The sequence below is a fragment of the Mauremys mutica genome, chromosome 14 (assembly GCF_020497125.1).
Source record: "Mauremys mutica isolate MM-2020 ecotype Southern chromosome 14, ASM2049712v1, whole genome shotgun sequence".
Taxonomy (NCBI): domain Eukaryota; kingdom Metazoa; phylum Chordata; order Testudines; family Geoemydidae; genus Mauremys; species Mauremys mutica.
The window spans coordinates 27,558,871-27,586,672 of record NC_059085.1 but is presented as its reverse complement, the minus strand read 5'-3'; the positions used below and the strand labels follow the sequence as shown (position 1 = coordinate 27,586,672).

Sequence of the window (27,802 nt, the reverse complement as noted above, 5' to 3'; positions counted from 1 at the left end):
AATCACTAAGCAACAGAGCCCTGTACTCTGCAATGGGTCCCGATTTGTATCTAAGGGGCAATTCCGTATATAGGTAATTACCTACAAAGCACTGTATTGCCTTGACCCAGCTAACTCTAAGGTTGTCCTTTCTCCTATGGTTTAACATCGTAGTTTTGGTGAACTAGGTGCTTATTGCCATCTGCTCCTAGGCCTCAACAAATGGAAGCAAATGGAGACGCAGTCTCTAGCGAGGAGCCTGAAGCTCTGAACTTGACCCCAGAGCCGAAGTAGGAAGCAGCTGTGCTGGTAATTTGGAGGTGCTTCGCAGGATAGCTTTGGGTGGGGAGCGCTGGCGGAGCAGTAGGCTGGTTAGCTGAACATAGCTCCTAGATGGGTGTGTTTGCTGGGTGTGCTATAAATTACTATATGCACAACTGCATTCAAAGGAGGTTTTGCTCGTAGCGCCTGCCCAGGCTGCTAGTGCTCTGCTTAGGCTACAGAGGATCTCTATGCAAAATAAGGTGCCGGGCTAAAGCTTAATAGATGTGAGTTCACCCAGCCATTCACTTTGGACTGCTGGGGTGTTTTAAATTTTTTAAACATACAATCACTTTTGCCCTTCAGGGCCAATTTTTTGGCTCCATTAACACAAGCACAACTCTTGCAGCTGTAAGGTCTGGTGCTGGCCTCATTCTGCCTGCTTTGTGCTGTTCTGGCAGCACGAAGCAGGCGGAAAGCCAGTTTAGCAGGCCACTGGGGGCTTCAACTTGACCCAGGACTTGAATTGGCTCCTGTCTCTCCCAAGAGTTGGAGGGCAATAAAGGTGGTGTGCAGGCTCCTTACCCCTTAGCTCATCACAGCTGAGAATTGAGCCATACTATCCCTTTGTACACAGTGAAAACTGCTGGTGCAATGCACATGGGTATGTGAGCACACAAGCTAACGCCCTGATATACGTATACAAATGCAGCTTTGTGCTCGAGATGGGCCATAGGCTCCGGTTTGGGATGTAAATTAGCAGACCAGAGGCCAGGGTGTGAGGTAAAGACTGAATTAGGGTTTGGGTTTAGACGCCAGCCATTCCAAAGCTCATGAGCTAGTTTCAAAAGATTTTAGGCCAAAAGGGTAGATTCATTAGCGAGCATCTAAACGCACTAGATTTCTACCATTTTAGTCTGAACTCTCACAGGGATGGCTATTGTGAGACTTTGAGCATAGTCAAACTGGAACCATAAAACTGGACCTTTCCAAGAGTGGATCTGACCCAAAGGGGAGGGTTTGGAGCCGAGGATTCATATCAGAAATGCCCACACTCCTTTCTAGGGGCATTTTTTCTGTGCACAAACATGGCTGCCCATTTTGTGGGTGTATGAAAGGAGGTCAGCTGCAAATCTGACCCTGAAAAATAAAACCTTGAAGAGAAAAAAAACCCAAAACCACCACCACCCTCTTTACCAGCCTGCGCTTGTATTGCGCCAAATTCTCTCACATTGAAAAAAAAAGTAGGAGGTGGGAAGTGATTGGCTGGCGATATCATCTGGATAATTGCTTCCATTATTTTCCAATAAAAATTAAATCCAGCCAGGTATCCCACTTTGATCAATAGCTACCACCTGGACGACTGCTTTACAAAATAGCTATTTCCACATTAGGCTGTATTGCGTCTCTGTTAATGCTCTGGCTAAGCCTTCTCAGTGGGGGACAGCCCACTTGTGAGGGGTTTATGTGAGGCTACTAGCAATGGAGCCTGTGCTAGGGTAGGTGAGTTCTGGCAGACAGTAGGCTAAGCAGGTCAGAACTGTAGGGAGGAAACAGTGTGACCAGAACACGTCTGTGCCCTCTCGGGTGGGAGGTCCCTGCTTCCCAAGCCTAGAGCTTCTAGCCTCCCATTATTGCCAGTTCATGACCCTGGCCTCAAGCCAGCAACTACCAGGGGTCAGTGGGTGAGTAGGAACTTGGGGGCCAGTGGACAAGAGTAGAGGGACAGTAGAGTGCAGTGTTGCCAGCCCACTAGGAAGGGATGGACTCTGGCACTGGGAGTAGGGCTAAAGGCTAGGGACGTGGCTGGTGTTTCACTAGTCTGGGAGGAGGGGTGGAGAAGGAGCTGGGGCTCCTGCTAGAGGCTGAGGAAAGACAGAAAGGGCCCGCTCCTCAGTAAAGAGCACTTGTCTGTAGAGTGGGTGGATGGTTAAGTCAATATAAGGGCTTAAACGTTTGCCAAAATACACGTTTACACAATGGACTATAATAGTCAATTGAGTTTCCCTAGGGATAAATTTGGCCCAGAGAGTCTAAGTATAACATCAAGAGGCTCTAGACACTACAGCCATAGTATGGTTTGAGGGCCAGCCGGTGTGTGTCAGGGTCCACAGTAAGGGAAAAGGAGTCTGCTTTTCACCCGCTGCTCCAAACTGGCACACTCCCCTGCCCACCTGAACTCTGCTCCAATTGCAGGGGCCTTGCTTCATCCACTGGGCCCATTCCCGGCCAAGAAAGCTCCTGCAAGTCCTATAAATCACTCCCTTTCCATGGAAGGCAGGACTCTGGAAATGCTTGTTCAGCGCAATGATGGACAGACTCCATGGAGGGATTTATAGGATTTATAGGGGCTTGCTGAGCTAGGATAAAGCTTGGCAGATGAGGCATGTCCCCTGTAACTGTAGTTGGACCTTGTAATTGCAAATGAGGGGGAAGGCGAGATGGTTCCAAAGAGCGCGTTAACAACTGTACTTGCTACTTGAATACTTGTGCAGACAGTATTTGGCAAGTCCTGCTAACTAGAGGAAGCCTACATTATCCAGTCATCTTTCAATGTAACCATGCTAATGTGATTCAGCAGACATAGTTTTGTTACGGATTTATAGTTCTAGTTACCAAAGTATCAAAAAGGCATTTATTGGTAATACAATGAAATGGAAGGGAACGAAAGGTGGTTAATTTATCACCAACACTCTGCATTTCATTTAGGTTTTCCAACAAGGCAGTTTCAGATGCTCTTTATGTAAAGGCCAAAATGATCTTACACACGTAGGGCCACCTTTAAGACTTTTCAGCCACCGTGTTGAGATAGCGAGCAGCACAGCTTTCATAGCATTAACACACAGGCCAGCAAAAGGAGACTAAGAAATTGCTTCTAAATTGTTTCATAAACCCAGTGATTCACAATACCTAGTCAGTGTCCCATTTCTGATCTTTTGGGTTTTTGATTTCCCGGTTTAGGGAAATGAAGTGATCCCCTTCTCATATTCTACCATATCTTGAAAACCATACATTTTCTAAGGAGGACGGTTCTGTGCTTGTACCAATTTTAGCCTCTGAAAGTATTAAACCGTAAGATTATCTTGTTTGTATCTGACACACTACCAGGGCAGAACACTCGTTCCAGCAGTGCCAGAAGTTAATTTTATAGACTTTTGGTTGGAAGCTAAGCAAAGCATTTTAATGGGACTACTCGTGGACTTAATTTTAAGCACATGCTTAAGTGCTTTATCAAATCAGGGTCTAATGTTGTTTAATTTGTTCTGAGGCAACATTTGGGCTCATAGGGAGAGCCATCTAACCATGGCAAATTTGCTATATACTCAGCCAACCACATATCTGCATATTTAAACCTTAGCTGAAGCTTCACTAGTTAGTTCATACTTTTACAGTCCACAGTGCTAGTACAAGTGCATGTACCTGCACAGCTCTACACCTGGTCCCTGCTGGATTACTGAAGTATGACATACTGAGTCACACTCCTGTTTTCTTGACAACTACACAACTCATGTTATTATTTGCTTATTACGCACCTACTGTCAAGAGGATTGGTGCCCAGTTTGGAATCTGTCAAGAAAGTAAACCACTCATCCATTCACCTTCATTGTATCTATTAGGGTCTCTCATTGATGTCATGTCTGAAAGCTGCCGAATCACCTCCATTCATTGGTAATTACGTGCTACTATGTACGGGAGGTTCCAGTGTTTGCCATTACAGCACTAAACATGCAACTCATTGTTGAGAATAATTGCAAGGTAAATGCATCATTTCTTGATGCTGCTGTCTGATGCTCACGGTAGTGCTATTTAGTTAATTCATTTGATGATTAGTCTGTTGATCTTTTTGTTATAATTAGTTTTTAACTGTCGTGCCTCAAATTGTCTTTATGCCTCTTTGCTCCTATCTCTCAGCTGCTATTCCTTGCGTTCAGTCTAGCTAGAAGGTAGAAAAGTGACCTTTGGCAGCTCTGATGTTAAGGTGATTCACAACCAGTAACTAGGGTTTATTTCTGTCTTTACCTCTCCACCTGGGATAGTCAATTTGCTGAATACACAACCTTCCCTGTTGTGATATGTAAGGTCCTTTTAAGAGGGTTGCCACAACTGCTTGTGGGCTGATCATAACAAAGGATCATTTTTAGCCTCCCTTAACTTCAAGGTACAATTGTTTCCTTTTACAATAAAGATCTCACTACGGCAAGAAATCTTGGCAGTTCCGAACTCTCCCCTCCCCTTCTTTAAGTACATTTTTTTCATACTGGAAAGATAATAAAATGGATAAAAGAAGTTGATTCAGAGCATTCAAAATACAGTTTCCACCAGACCATCTTTTATGTATGGGCTGAGTGCTCAGCTGGCCTTCTAACAGCATACGCGACCCCATCTCCCTTGTCCTCTTTCTCTCCAGTGAGCAACATTGAGGTTTCATGCTTATTACAAGCCCTCCACATGTCCGAATGAAACCCATCTTCCTCCTAGCCACCCTTTCCCCATCTGTATTCCTGTTGCACTCCTCCTTAAGCTCTCCCTGTTCTCTGGTTCCTTCCCATCATGTTTGGCCTCACATACCCTAAAAAAAAAAAATCCAAATTTGACCTAGCTTCCACTCATTTACTTCCCACCTGCCTTGGCTCATCTAAGCTCATTGAACACACTGTTTCCAAGTGTTGCCCAGAGTTCCTCTCCTCCAGCTCCATCTTAGATCTCTTGCAGCCCGGGTTCCTAGCCTTTTTCTGTACTGGAGGTGAGTGCAGAATAGGAAAAAAACCTAGAAATTAGCCTGGAATCAAACCCCCCGCCCCAGCTTCAAATCCTCCCCAAACCATGGGCAAACTCAGCTCAGTGAGAGCTGTAGGGGAATTTTGTGGCTTGGCCTCCTTCTCTGAAAAAGCACATGACATTAAAGAAATCATGTCCTGAAGTCCTTATTTAGCCAAATCTATGACTGAGATCAATGGACTTTTACTTATGGATTAGATAATTTATCAAACTATTGTTACAAAATCAGTTGTGCAGTTAATCCCATTATCTATCTAAGAGTGTAAATTCCATTTTCATGTCCTCTGCAGTGGGTCTTCTGCCTGTGTGAGGATCTGGTCTGGAGTCACATCACTCTAGCAAGCAAAGAAGAAATCAGTGAAGTAGCAACTATATATAAAAAAGTGTATTCATCTTTCTATAGCTGTGGCTGGCATACAGTAACCTTTAAAAAATTAAACTTGACACGAAGTGTAAATAAGTGAACGAATTGTGTTATACTGCCTGGATTAACAGAGAGAATAGAGCAGATACAGCATTGTAGAAAGGGGAAATCAATACTGAAGAATTCAATCAATGTTACTCTTTAACATAGTAACTTCATTGCCTTTAACATTAATGGCATCCATTTGGGAGAAGCTAAATACCAACTAATGGTGATAATGTTGCCTGAAAGGTATTCTGACCAGGTTAGTGACAGCCATGTCAGACAATGCCCTGTTTGTGAAAGGAACAAGAGATAATAACAACAAAGCACTTGTTTAAAGTATTTTGTCATCTCCCTGATCTTTGAGGATCTCCATGTACTGACTCAGTTACTGGAACTGCCCCTCTTTCACATCTGTGCTGGTGTTCTCGGCCCTGTATCCTTTTTCTGAAGCCATTAATCTTGAATATCACATACCACGTAGTGTGCACCTTGTGAAAGGGAAACAGGAAAATTATTGCAACGTGCCTCCTATGGATGCTGGATAAAGATTTCTCCCTGTATAGTGTAAGTCATGTACATGTTAACTCACATTTAGCATCTATAATCTACTCAAAATATTAGACTATGATTTCAAAGGCATCTAAGGAAGTGAAATGTTTAGGTCCCACTGAAATTCAATATGATTTAGGCACCTTCCTTCACCATATTTACTACCTGCATTTCTAAGGTGTCCACAGAGCCGGCTTTAGCAAGTGTGGGGTCCGATTCGTACTCACCCAGCGGTGGTCCGGGTCTTTGGTGGCACTTCAGCAGCGGGTCCTTCACTTGCTCCGTGTCTTCGGAGGAACTCAAGGACCCGCCGCCGAAATGCCACTGAAGACCCGGAGCGAGTGAAGGGCCCGCTGCCGAAATGCCACTGAAGACCCGGAGCGAGTGAAGGGCCCGCCGCCGAAATGCTGCCGAAGACCTGGAGCGAGTGAAGGGCCCGCCACCGAAATGCCACTGAAGACCCGGAGCGAGTGAAGGGCCCGCCACCGAAATGCCACTGAAGACCCAGAGCGAGTGAAGGGCCCGCCGCCGAAATGCTGCCGAAGACCCGGAGCGAGTGAAGGGCCTGCCACCGAAATGCCACTGAAGACCTGGAGCGAGTGAAGGGCCTGCCGCCGAAATGCCACTGAAGACCCGGAGCGAGTGAAGGGCCCGCCGCCGAAATGCCACTGAAGACCCGGAGCGAGTGAAGGGCCCGCCGCCGAAATGCCACTGAAGACCCGGAGTGTTGCCGGGTGAGTAAAAATTAAAAAGGCACCGGCATGGGGCACTTCTAGGCACCGGCACGGGGCCCTTTTAGGCACGGAGCCCGATTCCGGGGAATGGGGCAAATCGGCCTAAAGCCGGCCCTGGGTGTCCATCATCAGAATACATGAGTGCCTACACAGCATGTCAATAAACACTTTACAAATAATTTAGGGGGATTAATATAACACCCAGATCCCCCTCACAGCAAGTTGCTAGAAAAGGGGGGCTGTAAGCCACGACTTGTGAGTTCTATTCTTGACTCTTACGTTGTCTGACTTTGTGATCACTATATTTCTCGCCCCCTTTTTCTCTGAGGGTGAAATTACCCCTGCTCCGATGGCCAGAGCAAGAGCTATGTAGCACTTGGGGCCTGCTTCAGCCCCATTTTAAGGATGTAAGGGCTGCATGAGCCTTGTGTTGGCCCTCTGCACAAGGGTGCAGGCCCATTAGAGTCATTGGGGTACTTGTATGAGAAAGGTACATTTTGGCCTCCAGGCCCAGATCCTCAGTGGGATTTAGGCGCCTAACTCCTGCTGATTTCAATGAAGTCAGTGGGAGTTTGGCACCTAAGTACCTTTGAGGAGCTGAGCCAAAAGCTTTTTCCTATAAATCTATGCATCAAATGGGCATCATGTACAGACCCCATAGAGCTAGCACAAGTTTATATTTGGAAGCACTGTGAGCGATTTGGATCAAAGGCACCATGTACAGTAAATAGAAAGCAATAAGTTCTGGAGTGCCAGGCTTTAAAACAATGATTAAGAGGGTACTAGGAAAGGATTCGTATATCCGCAGGTCTTGCTTCGCCTTTCCCTACACAAATGTGGGAGTCACGGTGACATATGTGATAAACAAAAATGAATGTTGGCATATCTTGTACAGTTACAATGTGTATATTTCCACACATTCCGCCTTTGCTTTGGCAGTCCAGACGAAACTGTTCACGTGAGTACCTCCTGTGTCATTCATTTTCAGCTATATCCCCTTTAGCTTTACTACGGTTTTGTGAAAATGCTATTAGTCTTATACAACCACTGCATTGCACAATGAAGGCACATTATTTCAGCACCATCGTTCTCCGGCAGCATCAGTCATAGTTTGAACAAAAATACACATGAACTCTCCTAGTGTGCTAGTGTATTGGTTAATGCCACGTACAAGGGGCCGACCCCGCATTGTCTTGGGCAGAGCAGAAGGTGCACACTGCAGCTGAGCCAGGGAAGACTGGTTCTGGGCCAGATGGAGCTACACCAATTTACACTTACAGTGGCTGAGCCCCCTAGAGGCCTGTCACAAAAAACCTTTGGGCCTAATTCTGCCCCCCTTGAAATCAGTGGCAAAAGTCACATTGACTGCAATGGGAGCAGCAGTGGGACCCTTCATAATTAGAGATTTATGGCTAAATAGCCTATTGTGTATCGCCAGTGCGCTCAATGCTCTGTGACCAGGGGAAGCTTTGGCTGCTGCTGCTCAGTAGAAAATGGATTAAAATGAGTTGTTTGAATCAGGGGCGGCTCTAGGATTTCCGCCGCCCCAAGCAGGGCAGCGCGCCGCGGGGGGGCGCTCTGGTGGTCGCTGGTCCCGCGGCTCCCATGGACCTTCCGCAGGCACGTCTGTATTGCATGCCTGCGGGAGGTCCACCGGAGTCGCCTGCCGCCCTCCCGCTGGGACGCCGCCCCATGCGCACGCTTGGCACACTAGGGTCTGGAGCCGGCCCTGGTTTGAATTTCAGTTGGTTGTGTATGTGGCAATCTAAGGGCATGTATAGTGTGACATGAGCTGTTTGTTAACAAAAAATGCAGGTAATAATATACAATTGGTGAGATGTTGTCACTTTATGATGAAGCATTGTCCTGCTATTGTGTATGTGTATTTGCATTACTGCGGGGGGGGGGGTTGTGAATCCCTGAAACCATGTTTAAATAATTTTGTATAGCATAAAAACATTTAGAAATATTTATATAAAATGATCTTATCAGTCAACAGCTCTTTTAAAAGCTTGATAATTATGTTTTCAATCAATTCCTACTTTTGTAATCAATTGTATTTTCTATTAGCACAATCCAATTCCCACTGGCATCAAGGGAAGTTTGACTATTGACTTCAATTAGGAGCTCAGATCAGACTCTATCCTACCAAATGCCTTTCCAGTATGAAACCATTATATATTTTTAAAAGATGTTGCTAAATAACATTTCTAAATAAATCTTCATGTGTACAAAATCATCATGCTTAGAATATATGTTGTAATAAGCTCTCATCCAGCAAAACACTTAAGCAGATTAATAGTCCTATTGAATACAACTGGACTACTCAGAAGCTTAATTTTTAAGAATGTGCAATGCACTTAGGTGCAGAAAGTTAAGTACATAATGGCTTGATTCTTCATTCAGAGGCATTTTATACTTAATTGGAGTTGGACTTTGTCAGCATTATTCCTGATTTATAGTGGAGTAAGTGAGAAGAGACTCTGGACTGGCGAGTCTTATTGTATATTAAAATGCGTGATGCAGCACATTGGAATAATTGGAAAGAAGCTTGGTGCATGATTTCTCTCCTGTATCGCCATTCCTCTTTGTTCCTCAGCCACTCTGCAGAGTCTTTCATTGCAGTGGGAGTTAGGATCCTAAATACCTTTTGTGGATCTGAGCCTCAGAGACTCCATGTGTCCATGGAAAAACAATCCTGTGGTTTCCCATTTATTATATGCAGGTATTTGATTAGGAAAGGTAACATTTTCCCTAGTGTGGCTCCAGAATGCAAAAGCCTTGTCACTTAAACTCCACCATAGGGCAGAACAGCTGAGTGGGATGTCTGGGATGGGCGTCTATATTTGTCTTTAAGGGTGGTCATGGGACCGGGACGTAAACAGGATCCTTGATTATGCAAGTAGCCTAGAAGGGCTGAACTCACTGTTAGAACTGTAGACCCTGAGTAGGAGGGTGGATTTGGCTTCCCCATGTTTTACTTGCACAGTGCCTGATTATCAGGTTTTTTGCAGCAAAGTGAATTTCACCCTGAATTATAGACTAATTAAAATGATTTGCATTAAACACCATTGAGAAATCTCCAGCACAAAACTCATCTCCCAACAGCAAGAAGCTGTTGTTATTTTACCTTCTAGCAACATGTAATACGGTGAAAGAAATGTGGCCAATGAAAAAAAGGAAGCGGGGTTTGTCTGTGCGTGTGGTTTGTCTTTCTATCTGACTGCCTCGAACTGCTGAAACATTTTAAGCTTTGGGCCCAATTCAGATCTGATGTAAGTGGTTATAGTGCCAGAGCCTCCTCTGTGCTGAGTTTGGCCCTTTGTTTTTACTGTAGCCCATTTTTATGTGCGTGCTTTATAATTAGACTTAGTTGTTGAAAATAATTCACTTGCTGCATTTAGGTGCTTTTTCCCTCTGTGAGTTAGCCACAAATAGTTCATGGTTTGTCTGAATGTCTCCATTATTCCCAATAGTTTGAATATTTTCATAAATAAATTAGAACTTATGGCTTTTTTGTGAATTGATCTTCTTTTGAGGACCCAAGTGGTGCATAGACCTTGTGCTAGCATTCTGCACCGGGGTGAATTTCACTCCCATTGCATGCCTCTTTTACAGCTACTCAATTCCTGGCTCATTCCCTTGAATAGCGTGGAGAGTTAATCAACACCCCAGTGATGATGTTGAATTAATTTTGCACAAAACATAATGGAGACTTTTACATTTCTGGTCATTTCTGAGTAGTAAAACTGCAGACTAGACGCATTCTTGTTGCTTCTACATTTTATAAGTACCGCAGGGAAAAGCCACATACATTAAATGTTCTGCAAGAAAGAGCTTTTAATTTCTATACAGATTTTGCAAAATCAGAAAGAAAAATCCTGATTCACCACCTTGTGCTGTTCCCGCTTGGCTGCTGATTTCAATGGAGCTATATCAATGTCCAGCTGGAGTAGCATAGCAGCGAATCAGACTCATTGACTCTATAATTCATTACCTAAAACAGGTACAATACTACATGTCGAATGCTGTTGTTTTACAAATATTTCATGCACTATGCTCTGTTCTGGCTTCTCAGCACAAAAGGACAGAATGGCTCCAGAATTCAAATAGGCTGACTGCCATTTTAGTCAGTGGGACTACTCGTGTCAGTAAAGTCAGCTGGGCTTTGGTCTCATAGAGTTAGACAAATTGCTGTTGATAACAGTTACTACAGACAAAGTCAGGACAAATGGTTACACTTTTTATTGCTCACATTTTTGTTACCTGTTGCTGCAGCACAGATGTAGTGGGTTCTCTTACTCTGTTGTCATTAGTCAAGTGCAAACCATGCCCCGGGACAGATGGGACACAGGCCAAATTATCTTTGCATTTACAATGAGGGGAGGGGTGGAAGCAAAACACAACAATTGTTGTATTGCATGGAGAAACTGTAGATGTGTCTTAGAAGTACACCTACTTTAACTACGTACGCTCTCATCTGTATATTCTGAAAGCTCTTAAAGCCACCACAGGGGCTGCTATTTTTCTTGCTGTTATGAAGGCATAATTCTGGTGGTTAGGGCAAGTAACCCAAGTTAGCAGCTGGCCGTTAATTCAGTCTTCACAATACTGTGGTAGAACGTTTGACAGCAAATCATTATGTTACAACTAGTTACTGGACTCAATCAGCATGATTTCGCTCAGGTTGATCATTTAAAGGAGATTATGAAATCATCACTTCACAAGCAGCCAACTAACAGGTTGCAAAAAATGACAGCAGGTTTCAAGCCCTTGGAGCTCCATCCATGTACACCAGCTGAGGATCTGGCCCAGCATGTATGTTTTTTACATCTCACTCACAAAGTACTTAATGTGTCTTATTAAAATATAAATCCTAGTTCTACTGCAGTGGACCATGGCACATTCAGGAAATATTTCCAGTTTTAGGGGATTTACTGAAAAACTATAAAGGACATAAACAAAGACTATTTGCACACATTTAAAAACGGTGACTGTGGATCTTGTCCAGCATGCACTGAAATTAATGGGATTATAGAATGAGGCCCTGTAAATGTGGCGTGTTACTAGCAATTCAGAAAACAATGTTGATTTGTTTAAAATCATCAAGAGAGGAACCATCCAGAGAGGAAGGATGCCCAGGACTTGAGAATTCCCTGCTCTGCTACAGACTTTCTGTGTGACCTTGGGCATGTCACTTCCCTGTGCCTCAGTTCCCCATCTGTAAAATGGGGATAATAGCACTGTCTGACCTCCCAGGGGTGTTGTGAGGATAAATACATTAAAATGGTGAGGTGTTCACATACTACAGTTACGGGGGAGGGGGGGGGGGCTGTTGCATTTCACTGTGATAGCCCAATCTATTTTTTTCTCCATCAGAAGATTTCAACTCTTCCTTTCCATATCAAAATCTGTTAAAAAATGATAATAATGAATTGGAAACTGACTTACATTGTACATAAGATCATGTACATTTACTTTCTTCGGTCATGTCTGACAGCTGCCTTTGGTGTTTTCAGTTGTCATTCAGAGTCTTATCCTTCGGAGAAGTTTCTTTTCAATCTTTCTCCTTTTCAAGCTGAGAGGCAGTCACATTTTACAATACAGAGACTAACATTCCAACACATCTGTCTGGAAAGAAGCCTTATGCTCTGTGACACCTGCATCTGAATGAATCCATTGGTTTACACTGGCTATCAGGAATCAGAGTATGAAAATAAAAGTTGAAAAAATTCTTTCCAAACACCTTACAAAAGGAGTCTGAATGGTTTGGGAAATGGTCAGTGCCATCGGTGAAATACGGCCCCGTTGAAGGCAATGGAAATTTTGCCATTGACTTCATTAGGCCAGGATTGCACCCCCTATTTCTGGAAACTTTTACCTCTGGATCACCTTCATCAGTCTGACTCCAGCCCAGGTTGGTAGTATCTGAACATTGTTAATCTCTGGGAGCTATTTGGTGGGCTACAATAGGCGGAAAGCTTTGACCAGAGAGATAACCACATCACAAAATTACCACTATACACATGACTACTTGGTATCATTGTTGGCAGCTTGGCCATGGGCTGAAAGAGCATAGAGGGTGAACTGTTCTAAGCTAACACCAGGTCTACACTACAGAGCTCGTAGCCCTAACTCTGGAAGCGTCTACACTAAAATGTAACTCCCACCAATGTACCTCACCCACAACACTGACTTAACTCCACCTCCACGAGAGGCGTAGTGCTAAAGTCAATGTAGTTAGGTTGCTGCGGTGTCAGTGTAGACACTGTGTAGCTCACATCGCCCATTGCTGCCTTTCAGAAACCCTCCCACAATGCCCCATACTGGCAGTTAAATCAGTGCACAAGCTCCTGATGAGGATACACACTGCTGACACAAGCAGCATAGTGTGAATGTGTAAAACCAATTTAATTACTGCAGTGGCTGTATATCGACATAACTTAGGTCAACTTACTTTGGTAGTGTAGACTTGCCCTAAAGGGGTTGCCTCCATGTCAGCCTTCAGGCTAATTAGTGTGTAGCAGGAGTATGTGAAGTTTTTGTGCTTGTGCTGCACATATAGAGAGCTTCATTCTCCCGTGATGTCAATCCTTTCACCAGCGCTAAGCAACTGCATTTTAATAGATACTCTGTATGAAACAACACAAAATTAAACACAGCGATAAAAATGTAGGCTCAGTCAAAAAGACAGTAACACTAACGTAAAACCAGTCTATTAAGAAATGTCAAACCTATTTTTTAATCTCATGCTTCAGTGAGGTTGTACCAGGTGCAATCATTAGTCAGTAAATTAATTATACATAATTATCTGCTTTACATTCAATTCACTTGGCTTCCAATTTCCCACTCTTAGCTTAGTGAATCTCTCTTGCTATCTCGCTCGCTGTCTCTCTCACACACAAATCCATGGGTATGCAGGTTTTGGAGAACTGCCATCAGTTTGACTCATGAAGCCGTCTCTATGATTGGAATGATATTTATCTAAGACGGCAAACAAAGAAGATGATTATGTGGCCAATGATAGGATAAATATTGTTATTGTGTTTATAGAGCAACGAGGTTGGGAGCTAGGACCCTGGAGGAAAGGAGAACCAGGAAGAAGGAGTAGGGAAGCTTCAGGGATTGTTTAGCTGGATGTATGTATCAAGGGGTCGCTGCGTTTCTCTGCTAATGCTTTAAAAATAGTGGGGTTCAGAGGGTAGTGGGTCTGTGAATATTAGTGGCCACATGGGTACATTCAAGCCCAGCTAACTGAGAGGACTTCTGTGTTGTGACACAAGAGCCTAACACCACAACACCTGACTGGACTTTGGAAAAGCCTTGCCACATGGCGTTAGCGCTGGCACAAAGCACTAAACTAGCCTAAGCTGGTAGCATGCCCTAGTCAGTAGCTTCAGTGCTGCACAGAAGGCACCATTAAGACAGTATTGTTCCAATTCTGGCAACATTATCATCCAGGCTTGTAGGGAAACAGAACAGTTGTGGCCATTGTATGTTTTTCCATACACAAAGGGAAGCTGTATATGGTACTTCCATTCTGAATGCCCTGGTTCTAGCTTAACAAAAACCACCACCACAAGGAACTAAAGTACAGCTTCCATAGGAGAGCATGTCATGTGTGCCTCTTCCTTAACGTAGTCAACCAACTCGGCCTCCAGAATAGGAGCTCCCACCACTAAAAGGCAGATGCTTTAGAAATGAAAAGGTTCCTGTGGGAGCGAACTCATTTTGACTTGTTCTGTTCCATGCATTTCAGTCTGAGTTCAGGATACAGGCGCATTGCCGGGGAAGGCAGACACTATTCAGCCTTTCCCAGCAGATTGGGCAAGTCTTCTAACTGCTTCTTTTATAAGAGTGCAAGTGGCATGCATTCTCTTAAACCATGATTTATTCGGGCTTGCTGCTGCCAGTGTTATGGTTTGGGTATTTATAGTGAGCACTGATAGGAATGGCTCTGGTTGTTCTTTGGGGTTGTTTGTAGTAGGATTCAAGATTGGAAAAAGTAGTAATTTGATCCCAATATTTCTAAAATGTAACTGCTGTCATGAAGCCACATCTTGCCAGGACCTGAGTGCCCTCAACTCCCATGGATGTTAAGGTCACCAGCATGTTAGCTATGCAAGGAATGCAGAATTGGACCCATAATGTGCTGCTGTTGCCAGCGAACTTATTTGTATGAAATTGATGAGTGCTTTCTTGCCATGTCCACGTTAGCCAATTGTCCATGCGCATATCTGACGTGCTGTGGGTCCATATAGCAGGACAACATATGTGCATTACAGTTCGGCTGCTCTTCCACAGCTTTATGCCATAAACCATATGCATACGCCTCTAACGCACCAGCCTAATTCTGAATTCTAAGGCAAGAATTTCAAACTCTGCTTGTTTGGGGTCGTGGTTTACAATCCCTGACAAGCAGCCACCCATGGTGAAGCCCAAATGCCATCCCCGTTGGTAGATGTAATTTTACTGCAATTAACACAATTTTAGGATTGTGACTCATTGAAAGGGTGGACTAATAATCTTCATACCTTGGGATATAGCGGGAGTACAATATTACACCAAATTGTTAACTAAAGTGCTTAATTGCAAGGAACCACCATGTTGGTAGTCAGTTCATCTTGCAGTTTTGTGGTAAAACTATCATGTTCCGTCTAAACCAAGATGGGCTTTGTGATCATGGACAGTACAGTATAAATATTGTTATTAATACTAGATAAATATAGCTATAGCCTCGCTTTCAATCAATACAGTTTAGAATGAAGTTTTATTCTTTTGGATTTCTTAATTGCACACTAACTAACCCAAACCACTTTACTATCCAAGGATAAAAGCTGGCCAGGTTTAGAACGAGGTGCGGGGGGGAAGGGGCCTGATACAAAGATATGCTGCTATATGTGGGGGTTGCAAAATATTCATTTGGAAGGATGCACTTTGCAAACAGTGGCTCTTCCAAATGGTATTAAAAATTTCTTATTTATTTACTTTTTCACAGTATTTTGAGTTTTAGGAAAAGTATCATGGAAAAAGTCAGCACATCACAATAACAAACCAGAAAAGGGATTGTATCTGAAACAGAAAGTGTGGCCCAGATGAGGATAGTGGCTATTTAAGGAGAAAATGTGGTCTTGCCGGTTGAGCAATGCACTGTGAGCAGGGAGCCTGGATTAAGAATATCTTTCCAACTGTGCCATTGTGGTGGTGAATGACCTTGGGGAAAGTTGCTTAACCTCTCTGGGTTTTGATATGTTCACCTGTAAAAATAAATATTGTACCATCTGCTTTACAACCTTACTGTGAGAATGAATGTTTACAAAGTACATTGAGATCCTTGAATTGAAGACACTGTATCAATATAAAGGGCACTGAATCATTATTACAGAAAAATGAATTTAGAACTGGCTAGACACTAAGTTAGGGTGAGAAGCTCTCTGGGGGAATATTATGAGACCAAATGGGATGCCACAAATGCTCCTCTCTGAACTAGTGACACAAAATGCTGTCAAGGCAACAAGGCCATAATGCCCTATTGATTTTAAATCACCTGTGTTGGACACAATGCGCCTTTAATTTTCTGAGATTGCAACATGGCTGAAAGCTGACTTTGCACACGTGAGTATGGTCTTATTGTCACATGCACAAAAATGCCACAGAACATTCAGACTCTGCATTGTCAAACCCAAAGAGATTTGTATAGCTGCCCTCTTCAGTGCACTCACCAGTGAATACTGTGTGATCTGGCAGAACTCATTGCCCATTTGCACAGTTTAAAGTTTACCTTAAACTCAGGGCTCCAGAAATCTTATGGTTCTGTCCAGGGATTTCTTGTGCTTTCTATTTCCAGCTGAGTTATAAGCTGTAAAAGGTAAGGTAGTGATGCCTATCTTGTGGTGGTGGTGGTGGTCTGGCGCTTCTGCTTACTGTAACCAGGAAGCACTTAGACAGTCTTTTAAAAACGTAACAGTCCGATCACTATTTTCACACAGCAGAAACATTCGAGGATCAGGCTGAATTTTGAGTGAATTTTCTCTAAACCTGTTCGCCTATCATTAGCCACAAAATTATCAGTCAGTAAGAGTGCCATTGCACAGAACCTGACCTTCTCCAAGATCCTCTCATTGGAGTTAGTGGCAGAATCTCCTCTTAACATCCATTCCCTAAATTCTGTTCAGATAATGAACAATTATCCTGGAGACATGTTAAATTGTCCATTTGCATTTTTTCTGAAACATGTAACTTTTGCTTTTGTGAAGTCATACCAATAGTTTGTCCAACTTTTTCCTATGTTTGCAATTCCTGTCTGGGTATGAGCATCTCTCAAGTCAGTATTTTACCAGGCATGTACGCTGAATCAGTGGTTAAAGTAGATCAATATAGGAAAAGAAGTCCCCCCCCCAACATACACACACACACTTTTGATGGGTATTGTAATAGGTTTCAACGTCATGTGGTGATGTGCTGCTGGATCACCTTGTGGTGAAGGGACACTTCATGATGGAGAGAAAAAGGAATTTCTCTTTCTAAGCATAAGCAGGTACCTAGCAAGTCAAGGAAAATGATATGTGCATATGCAATGTATGAAGGTGAAAGTAGCATCATCACTGATGCTACTTGCACCCATTCCTATAGATGCCATTAATTAGATTTGAACAGGATGGAGAACCTCTACTGACAAAGAAACAAAACAAATAAAAGTACTGGGGCGAGGGGAGATTTCGTCTGGAAATGTTTTCAAGGCCCAGTGCAATTTTCTGCATTTTAGACGCTATTAGGTTAGAAAAAAGATTTTAGAAAGGATTAAAGGGAAAGCCAGCCAGCTAGCCTTGGCTGGAAAGGTTAAATGAGAGAATTCTGTTTTGCCACATCGGATGAGAAAATTAGGCTTCCATACCTCATTGAGTGCAGATAGAAATGGGCCGTTCTTGATTAAGAACACAACAACATTTTCTGCAATGTCAATACAAAATACAGTGTTACAAATGTAGCTAGAAGAGTTTTTAATAGTTTACAAAGTGCTGTAGGTAAAAAAGTAAAAACTGCAGCAAGTGACATAAAAATCTAAGGTATAACACTGATCTTAGTTCCAGCAGCATACATTTGAAATGTGTCCCTTAAAGTCAATGGAGGGATTCTGGCCTGGTATTTTTTAAAAAGGAGACTTTAATAATATCCAGTGCCTGTGGGGACTTTTTGCAAAAATCACAAATAATGAAAGAAAGGAATCTTTGGAGCCGAATTAGAAGCACAGATCTTACAAACAAGTCACGCGTGTGTACCTGAAAGATCATAAATTTGTCTGTTTGCAAAGCACTGGCGTGTAGCCTGTGAACATCCATTAGCAGAAGCAGCTGTACTACAGTATACTCCTTAAAGTCAAAGGTGGCATCTTTTGCATACAAAGAATATTTTCTGGAGTCATGTCTATGTTAAACACAGAAATGTTGATTTATCAGACGGAACACCTCTGAGCTATTCCTGTTTGTTTGGTATAGTTCATCTCTCCAGCTTTTGCATTATTCTTTCTGTTCTGTTCAAATGCACGTGGCTATTGCCTCAGCATGTTTCACTTACTTTAGGAAATATTTATGAATAGTTATTTCTGTCAAACCTGAAGTGCTCAATCAGACTCGGACGATAGCTATATTCCTGCTGCAGTTCATTGATAAACCCCCTCCATTGGCGATCACAGGGCATGCCATCGCTTTACAGGTCATGGATATAATATGCCAGCCTGCATGGGGAAGACAGACTAACAATCCTAGAGTATACTGTCTTGTATGAAGGGGAAGAGAGAGTCATAAATAACGTGCGGTTTCCAGGTTTTTGTGGTGTGACATTGCTTGTGTGGTATCTTTCTAAACATGGCTAAAAGAGTGTCACCAAAGCAAAGATAGCAAAATGATAATTTAGTTAGAAAGGATAATAGCACTAACCTTGGGAAACAAAGAAAACAGAATAGGCTTCTTCAATTGCTCAGAGCTTACACTGTCTAACTGTCATCAGACTCTCCAATTTCTCTATATGGCCCAACTAGCAAAACCCGACCTGGGCAAAGGAACTGGGGCCCAGATTTTTAAAGGTATTTAGGCATTGCTTGCTCATCACTGCAAGATCTAAGGCCTGGAGCCACAACAGTACTTAGGTGCCTAAGTTCCAGTTTTAGTCTCCACTGGGATCCACAAAGGTGCCGACAGGGTTAGGCAGTTAAATTCACTTGGTGCCTGAATTCTCAGTGGAAAGTTCCCCCAGTGCCAAAGTTTCTGCCTCTGGGCATGCGCACTGCTGCCTCACTCTAGGTATCTGGATGCTTATCTCCTGCCTAAGCCCCAGCGCGAGATTCACAAACCAGAGGCAGACAGGCATCAGCCAGCCTATCTCACAGGCAGGGCCTGATCCAGTACAGATGCTCAGAGCCACCTACTGGATTGGGTCTCATTCAAAATCTGGTGGTGGGGCCACTTATCACTTTTAGCTCAGTGTTTAGCGCACTCACCTGGGATGTGGGAAGCCTAAGTTCAATTCCCCACTCTGCCTGAGAGGGAGAAAGGATTTGAGGAGGGGTCTGGGGAGAGGTGCTCTAACTATGGAGCTATGAGATATTCTGATGTAAGGTTCCCTCAGTCTCTCCTGTTCCACTGGGTATGAATACTTAGTCATTGGGCCAGGAAGCAAGAAGGCTCTGTAGCCCAGTGATTAGGGCACTCACGTGGGAGGTGCAAGACCCCCCAGGTCCGGTCCCACTGCTTCAGTGACTCTAATTATTTATACCCAGTGGAACAGCTTCAACAGGAGAGACTGTGAGGGAGCCCCACTCAGAAGATGCCATGGTTCTGTGGCACCTATCTCTGCTCAGGATTCTCAGCCACAAACCCTCTCATGTTGTTAGGTGCCTAAGCCAGGCCAATCTATTTTAAAAAACCAGAGAGAGAGAGAGACTATAGCCCAGCCACTTAGAGCGCTCATCTGGGATACAGGAGAGTCAGGCAGAGTAGTGATTTGAATCTGAGTCTTTGATATCTCAGGTGAGAACACTAATCACTGTGCTGTTGAGTGTTCTGGGGACACACACACACACACACCCAAAAAATTCCTCAGCTGCCTTTTGTGCAGGGCCCGATATTGTGGACATGCTTAGAAAATGCCCACACGCTCAGGTTCTGCAGGCAAGAGAGGCAGGGGAATGCTTAGTTTGAGAATGCTGCTTTGGGGCTTCTGGGGCTAATGCTCTGTATAACCTGTTAGCTGTGGGGCAGCAGCAGCCCTTACATGGCTTTGCTCACACCTACTGGTGGAAACCTAGGGGACCTAGGGCCTGTGGAACTAGGCTGCAGCTGAGCAGTGGTTTGGAAAATATCAGTGGCACCTAAATGTTGCATTTAAGCATCTGAAGAGGCAGCTAGCCATTGAGGTACCTTCTGGCTCTCGCTCCTTTTTACATGAAGATACCTGGTAAAGAGAAGTAGCCAGGAGGTCAGTTTAACTCAAAAGGGCTCAATTCTGTCATCTCAGTGCATGAAAATCCCCACCATCTTTGGTGAGAAATTTTGGATATGCAAGACTGGGCCCAAAATGACCGGGGGGCGGGGCCGGGGAAAGAGAGGAGAGGAAGAAGAGTGTGTGCATCTGAAAGGAAAGTAGGGGGTCAATGGGAAGGAACAGAACCGTTACTTCTTAGAGGTCTCTGCATCACGCCATTTCAGGCTCCCCCCTCACATTGAAGCAACCCACCACGTTCCTGCATGCCCCCGGCCTGCATGCTTTGCCTTTTGAACCCTGTGTAGAAGCTGCACCCATTTTATGTATATTAATCAGTGCCCTAGCACGGCGTTCTACAGTGCAACCCTCAACAGCTCAGCAGGCTCTGGACTAGTATGACTAAATAGCGTTCTTTGCAAAATGAGATTCTGATGTTCTAAAGAAGGTGGGGAATTCGTTTTATGTCAGCAACGGAGGAGTGTTTTGGTATGACTGTTTTCTGTAACGAAATAGTGACAATAGTATTAATACTCTGCACTTCTACATTTCGCGGTATGTTCAAAACATGTTACAAACATTTACTCTTTAACCCTCCCAACACAGCTGCAAGGCAGGTAGGGAAGACAGTATCATCAGCCCTGGTTCACAGATGGGGAAAAACAAAAAAAGAGGTTAAGGTGAAAATCATTAGAGATGCCCCTTAATTTGAATGCCCAGCTTGAGGGGTTCCTACCTTCACCCTCAAAAAGAAAGGCATCCAAAATTAGTTGCCTTGTTTGAAAAACTGGCTGCATGTGACTTGCCCAGAGCCATATAATGAGTCAGTGGAAGAGCTGGAATGAAAATGCAGGTGTACCAGTTCCATGCTCTGTCCATACCGGCTTTCAAAAGAGTTTCCAATAAGCAAGTCTCCCCACTGAGCTACAATCTGGTTTTATTTTCCACACCATAAGCATTTTGGCTATGATCACAGTATCAATTTGAATATCCACTGTGCCCTCTTTGGGGGGACTTTTTTGCGGGGCATGTACTGAAGGACCCTCGTACCATAGCTCTTACATTCTTACATTCTATGAGTCTATGAGTCTATAAACCTACCACAGTGAGAGAGAAGGCGGGGGAAGGTCTTATCCTGATCTCACAGAACTCAATGAGTGTTTTGGCTTTGAACTTGAACAGAAGGATTGGCACCAAACCAAGCCTAATGTCCCTGTCTGCTCAGATATTCTGTAATGTTTAAAGTCACACTGTATTGCGGTCAGACTATACAAAAAAAAATAATGTGTGGAGTGCCGCTGTAGCTGCAGATAAAGCCCTTTTGAAGGGGTATATTATGAACTTGGAAATTTACAGGATTCATCAGGGTTTACTTTTTCTCTCCAAAGATAGAGTGACTCATGAGAAACTTTAAGGTGGAGTACTCAAAACAAGGAGTGTATAAATGATTATCAAGGGAAGGTCAGTACTAGTTCTTCAAGTCTGAGCATGTCCCATTGTTAATGGTACACAAATAATGCCAGCCAGAATCCTGTGGTGTAGAAGAATTGCTATCACACTTCTCCAAGTCGCTTACAGGTCTCTGACTCACTCCTTTCAGCATCAATGAGGCCGATCTCAGTTTTCCCATTTTAAAGTGCGGTTAAGTGTGAACTGGTAAAATGACACTTTTTCATTCAACAGTTTTGTCCCTTTGGTTTCAAGTCATAACTGCTTAGTTGACAAAAGCAAGGGGATTATTTTAACTTTCCTGTGTAGGAATTCAGTACCACTTTGGAAGAATGACATAGATTTTACTTGCCCTCGCATATTAATGCAATACATTACCAGATACATTTCCAGATAAGATCTAATTGTAGAATCTTTATTACAGCATAGTGATGTAAGTGGCTGAAAGAGCACCACCTGATTTTCAGATCCCAGGCAGAATTTACAGCACTTGCAGCTAGAAAAATCATCTTTTGACTTAAGTGATTGGGAAGTCATTCAGAGAGACCAAATACGGAACCCCAGGATGTCCTTTGCACAGAGTCACTTCTAAATTTATAACCTCTTCTACATCATCAGTGGTACAAAATCTCTCTCAAAATAACACACACCCCTAATAATGATATCCTTAGCTTCACTTATATTGGTGTACTTTGCTCTAACCTCAGAATAAATCCTACTAAAAGTATCTGGTTTATAGTATTTCAAGCTATGAGAATCTTATATTACAATGGGAAACAAAGTCATCTTGTGCCTTTTAGTATCTGACCATGAATGCTGGCCCGGAAGCAACATCTTTTGTAGAACTAGCTAATATCTTTCTGACTTACACTTTCTGACTTACACTTAAAACTAGCTTTTCAGTCCATTGTGTAGCAAAGATTCATGGTTGAATGCTCAGCTGTATAATACATATGGACTAAATCAGGGGTAGGCAACCTATGGCACACATGCCGAAGGCAGCATGCAAGCTGGTTTTCAGTGGCACTCACACTGCCCAGGTCCTGGTGGGGGCGGTCTGTATTTTAATTTAATTTTAAATTAAACTTCTTAAACATTTTGAAACCTTATTTACTTTACATACAACAATAGTTTAGTTATATATTATAGACTTATAGAAAGAGACCTTCTAAAAACGTTACAATGTATTACTGGCACGCGAAACCTTAAATTAGAGTGAATAAATGAAAACTCGGCACATCACTTCTGAAAGGTTGCTGACCCCTGGACTAAATCATGAGAGATACTGAGTAACTTCAATGCCCACAGAAATCAAAGGAAATTGAAGCTAACTATAATGTAGTAATCTAGGCTTAGCTGAAGTGAAACAGACATAAATTACTGTGCTGAGATCTGCATCAAGGAGGAAAGGTCACGTAGACTTCAAATAATGAAAAAGGCATTCTGTTCCCTGCACTGTCACTGGGGAATCCAAGAGCAGCTACAGCTCTATGACCCAGAGACTACAAGTCATACAAGCCAAGGTAGGATATATGCTTCCAATAGACACAGGAATAGGTCTGGCCCGGTCTTCCAGATGCTTCACCATCTTCGTCTTCTCCAGCTCAGTCTAAGGCATTTTACTCCCATCCTCATCCCAACCTCTGTCAAATATTGGGGAAGCTAGGAGCCTTCAGTAAACTCATGAGTAAACAAAAAGGAGAGGTAGAGCTAAGTGTTGTCACATTGGAGAGATTAAACTTGAGTGTCACAATACAGATGAAGAAGTGGGCTGTAGCCCACGAAAGCTTATGCTCAAATAAATTTGTTAGTCTCTAAGGTGCCACAAGTACTCCTGCTCTTTTGACAATACAGACTATAGGCCAGGCCAAAAAACTTCACTACCTCCCTTAGTATTGGTGCATTGACATTGACCAAAAGGGGTGATGAGATGGAGCTCTGTAGTATTCCCCAGGAAAGCACATTTGTGATTAATGGCATCAAACGGCTGTTGCTAGATGTAAACAAAACCAGTGTGGACACTACTGGGATCCACCCTCAAACAGCCATCCACAAAAAACCTGACAAGTAGAAGCAAAGGTCACCTGCAAGACAGAGATGCAAATAAGCCCTCCCCCATAGATAGTTAATAGTTAAAGACCAGTGATAATTGAGTAGGTTGTTAATGGTGGCTTGTGTACAGGGTCCTCCCACAGCATGGGAGTCCATGAAAGGGCTTTGAAGTTGAATGGTGCCAGCCTCAGTTGGAATAAATGGGTGGTAAATGGGTGAAGCCACTATGGGGCTGGAATGTTTCCTGCACGTTGTCTCTGACCCTTCCTCTCTCCTCAGGCAGCACAAGGTGACTGTCCCATCCCCTGACTCCTCAGGAGGGAGGTAAGGTGAGGTTGGTCCAGCGCCAGCCCTGCTCAGGTGAGGAGGTTATCCCAGCACCGCTAGGTACAAACTTGTTTTCTGTTCTCACTGCTTGCGACATCGCTGGCTACATCTCCATCAGGCCCTCTTGCAGCTTGTGTATTCTCTGATGCCCTGGCAATACAGATAAATTGCTCCCTGCTGCTAAATTACTCACCTGTAAAAATCAGCATGCCATTTTGAAACCTAACATTGATCCTTACCTTGTGCAGAACAGTACTGAGGAACAATGGAATACTTCTATGTTCTCATATATGTGCTATGTAATGGTGGATGTAGGTGTGTTCTAATATATACACCGGTGGGTGAGTTTATGCCTTTCATTTGAGGATCTGAAAACATTTTACAAATGTTTAATTAAGCCTCACAACCCTGTGAGGTAGGAAAGTTTTATGTGAGCCATTTTATAGCTGGGTATAACTGAGACACAAAGCATTGAGGTAACTCTCCAAAATTTTCCAAAAGTCACATAGAAGCAGACAAGGAACCCAGGAGTCCTACTGTCTTGCTCTAATAACAAGACATCAGTTCCTCTCTAAAACAAGGTTTACTGAGGACCATTACAGAATATGGTTTTTTAACTGTGAGAACAACAAAGAAAATAGTTTGTTAAAAATAAACAAACAAAACTTTGTACAAATAGTAGACAGTGGGTAAAGTCGGGCGGCAGTCTTTATTTGCATATGTTAGGAGTTGCAGAAGGAAGCAGTGCCACAGATGGCTTGTGAGATCATCTTTGAGTTATAAGATCAGATCCTTTTTAAAGTCATGCAAATAAACCTTACACCCAAACTTCGTCTATTATACATCTTCTCTGAATGCCTGCTGTACATGTACAGTAATGCATTTAGTAGAATGAGCCAAAGCCTGATTGCCTTAGTTAGCGGATTGAACTTCTTAAATGCACGAAAATTAATCTGATTTGTAAGCGATGTACATGGAATTTTGGCCCTGTATGTGTATGTGCGTTGTGCTTGTACACAAATGCATTCCATATCAAATCTTCAGGTGCATTGAATGCTGTGATTGCTGACAGGGGTGTATAGTTTACTTACTCAGAGGTAGGGAAATTCAAGCTCTTTTCCCATTTCCCCCTTGGGAAGGTGCCATCAGGGTGCTGCTTGTTTTCAAAACAATCATTAGCAAAGTAGCATCTGCCTCCTTTTGTGTAAGACAATGATTTTATTGGTACATGGCAATAAAGATCATGAGATATAGAGGCAAGTTACAAACTGCTCTGAGGCTTGGTATTCAGTTTCGGACATCAGAGAAACTTCTGTTTCAATGTGAAGTTGCAGCCTTAGTTACTATTCAACATTTTAAATAGCTGAAGTAATAAGGAAATGAAGTAGTTAAGGAATACTGTGTTTCTGCATTACTTTAGTCATTGCGTTTCTGTGGCATATATGATCACCTTTCTGCACAGAGTACCAAAGCTGCTTCTGAGAAAGGGGATCAGAATGGTAAGGACTGAATTACTTTGCTAAGAACTGGGCTGAAAGTGAATGATTAAAACTGGTGGCAGCTGGCAATTTAGAATTCATTTTCCTCCATCACATGAGCACGCTGTTAGAGTAGGGTTGATCATGAGTAAGGCTCCAAGTTTGTCACAGAGGTCATGGATTCTGTGACTTTCCGTGACTTCTGCTGTGGCCAGTGCGCGTGGCTCAGGGGCTGCTAGAGCAGCTCAGGCAACCCCTGTGCCAGTGATACTGGCCGTTGCTGGAGCAGTCTCGGGCCTCTGCCCCCAGCAGCAGCAGGAGTTTGGTTGGGAGGCTTGAGGCTGCGGGTTGGGGCACGGGAGGGGATGAGGGCTCTGGGTGGCACTTACCTCAGGGGCTCCCCGGAAGCAGTGACATCCCTCTGCTCCTAGGCAGAGGCGCGGTGCAGCCAGGGGTCTCTGCATGCTTCTCCTGCCTGTCCCCACAGCTCCCATTGGCCACGGTTCCCAGACAATGGGAGCTGTGGAGCCGGCGCTCAGGGCGGAGGCAGTGCGCAGAGCTGCCTGGCCATGCCTCCGCCTAGGAGCAGAGGGAGGGGGATGTTGCTGCTTCCAGGGAGGCATGGAGCAAGGTAGGGAATGTGCCAGCTCTGCCATCCCCCACCACCTCCAGCATACAGCAGGGGTCCTGGTCCCCCTCAGCACCCACGGCCTCCCCAGCCCTCCCTCGAGAACCCACAGCACTCCCTGGGCTGCCCACCCCCTGCACCTGTGGCACCTCTGGGCTGCTCCCTCCCCTCCCAAGAATTAGTCAGGGGTATATAGTACAAGTCATGGACAGGTCACAGGCTGTGAATTTTTGTTTACTGCCCGTGACCTGTCCTTGACTTTTACTAAAAATACCTGTGACTTAAACGTAGCCTTAATCTTGAGTAAAAGGCTATTTTTATGAAAAGTACTGAAATGAAGCATTTGTTGTATTAAAACAAGACATATATATAACATATCCCAGAACTGACCATCCTATTTTCTTCGGTGTCTTTTGCAATGTTTTGGGTCTCTAGGCCTGATTCAAAACACACAAAGGTCTGGTTTATACCTAAACATTAGATTGACCTAGTTACCTTGCTCAGGGCTGTGAAAAATTTCATACCCTGCGTGGTGTGGTGAGGTCAGCCTAACCCCCACTGTAGACGCAGCTCGGTCTACAGGAGAATTCTCCTGTTGACCTAGATATCACCTCGTGGAGAGGTGGATTACCTGCACTGGGTGGAAAAACCCCTTCTGTTGATGTAAGAAGCATCTCTGCTACACTGACACAGCTGCAGTGCTGTAGCTGTGCCGCTGCATTGTAGACCGGGCCTAAGTCAGTGAGGTTTGGCCTGGGCCCTCTTGTTATTGCACTTTTGCAATGGGATTAACTTGCCATCTGTTCTCTCAGGCTTTTGAGAAGAGATGGCTCTAAGGGCTGGTCCACACTAAGAAGAGGGGTCGAACTAGGGTACGCAAATTCAGCTACGTGAATAACATAGCTGAATTCGAAGTACCCTAGTTCGACCTACTCACCCGTCCAGACGCGGCGAGGTCGAACTCCGCGGCTCCCCCGTCGACTCCACCACCGCCGTTTGCAGTGGTGGAGTACCGGAGTCGATCGCGGCGCTTCCGGAGTTCGAACTATCGCGTCTAGATCAGACGCGATAGTTCGAACTCCGTGAAGTCGAACTCACCGCGTCAATGGGGAAGGTAAGTGTAAACCTACCCTAAGAGGGCTACCGAATCCTGCGTGATAGGGGATTTGTAATGGGTTTATTTGGTAATGTTAATACTTTTCAATATACGTTCACCCAGGGTAGATGGGATAGGCACACTGGATAGGCATTCCAAATAAATAAGGAGTTACAGCTTGGGACCATAACTTCTTATGTACAGACCCTAACATAACAGGATCTTGATCTCAATTGGAGCCTCAGGCCCTACTGCAACATCAGTGCTAAAATACTACTACTAAATCTCCAGGTTCACACAGCATTGTGATTCTGTTTGACATTTACCGTGTGGTTTGTCCTCTCTCATATTTCTACTTTTTTTTTCTTGTCTGCTGATAGAAACCCAGCTCTAAGATGACACTTTACTTAGCCTGGATCTCCAGCACTTGGCACAGTTGTCTCTGTAAACGTATCATTCATCAACTTTCCACTCTCCTGAATGCTGCATAGACTGTCACACTCGGTCGCAAGAGCACCATCGGTCTTGCTATCAAGATCTTGACAAGCTCCCATGACATACTCAGAGTACTGAACCAATATGTAT

The 27,802-nt window shown here is 43.8% G+C and overlaps 1 long non-coding RNA gene across 1 annotated transcript; it reads left to right on the top strand.

Moving 5' to 3' along the window:
• Nucleotides 1-196: 196 nt before the first annotated feature.
• Nucleotides 197-27,715, top strand: LOC123349326. Its single transcript, XR_006573461.1, has 3 exons — nt 197-288; nt 23,968-24,048; nt 27,598-27,715. It is a non-coding gene; the product is annotated as an uncharacterized LOC123349326 (long non-coding RNA).
• Nucleotides 27,716-27,802: the final 87 nt, after the last annotated feature.